Genomic DNA, 1,304 nt, shown 5'->3' with positions numbered 1-1,304 from the left:
CAGAGTGAACAACTTTGTGGCACTACCAGGAGAGTCAGTTAGTAGTTCTTGGGATAGATTCACCTTGTTCTTGAGAAGTGTCCCAAATCACCGTATAGATGATGAGTCACTGAAGCAATACTTCTATCGGGGACAGGATGATAATAATAAGGCGGTGTTGGATACTATAGCAGGTGGATTTTATGGGGAGTGTCCTTATGCTGAGATTGCAGAAAAATTACAGAAAATCTGTCGGAATAATAAAGCTTGGAGTACTAGGAAGTCAGATACCGGGAGAAATACCTTCGCAGTGCAGTCCACTAACAACCCAGCCACAGATGAGATTCGTGAAGAAATGGCTCAGATGAGAACTGAGCTTGGGTTGGTACTAAAACATGTCACGGGGGGTGTAGAAAAGTTAAATGCAGTCAACTACTTGTCAAAACCACCACCTCCTAATGATGACTGCTATTATGCGGAGGACTCCTATGCAGTAAATGAGCAAATGGGAGGTTTCCGACCGAGCTCCCAAGGCTCAAATCAGGATGATTGGCGCCAAGGTCAAGGGAACCAAGGTTGGATCTATGGTAACTATAACCTTGAGGGTCATTATGTCCGAGATGGAAACTACAACCGCGACAACAACTTCAACAGGGGTAACTACGGTAACAGAAATTATAGGAATGGGCCCTATGTCCCTCCTCAAAATTGTGAAGTTACTCCTAGGGATGGTGGAGATAGTATGGCGCGAGTTGAGGATATGTTGCACAAAATGATGAGGAGGTTCGATGCTAATGATGAGTAGATTAAAGAGTTAAGGTGTGATTTAGCAAGTATTGGGCAAAAAGTTGATACCCATGCAATATCGATTAAGCAGATCGAGTTGCAAATGGCCAAATTATCTGCGACAGTGAACACACCGCAACCGGGCACTCTTCCTAGCAACACTGTCCAAAATCCAAAAAAGGATGCGCACTGTATGGCAATCACTACTCGGGGTGGGAAGCAAACCATTGACCCACCTATGCCGTCTAATGAGGAAAATGTGAGAAAGGATGATGATAAGGTGGTAAAGGGTAATGGTGAAGCAGAAGAGAGCACTGGAAAAGATACAGAAGTCCCGATGAAGGTAATTCCCATGCCTAGACCACCACCACCCTTCCCTCAGAGATTAGTGAAAAAGACCGAGGATGGTAAATATAGGCGTTTTATAACAATGCTGAAGCAGCTTTCTATCAATGTCCCATTGGTAGAAGCTCGTGAACAAATGCCGGTTATGCCAAGTTTATGAAAGATCTGGTTACAAAGAAAAGATCGGTCACTTT

The sequence above is a fragment of the Solanum pennellii genome, chromosome 7 (genome assembly GCF_001406875.1).
Source record: "Solanum pennellii chromosome 7, SPENNV200".
In the NCBI taxonomy this organism is placed as follows: Eukaryota; Viridiplantae; Streptophyta; class Magnoliopsida; order Solanales; family Solanaceae; genus Solanum; species Solanum pennellii.
The sequence above is the reverse complement of the archived record's forward strand: the minus strand, read 5'-3'. Positions refer to the sequence as shown.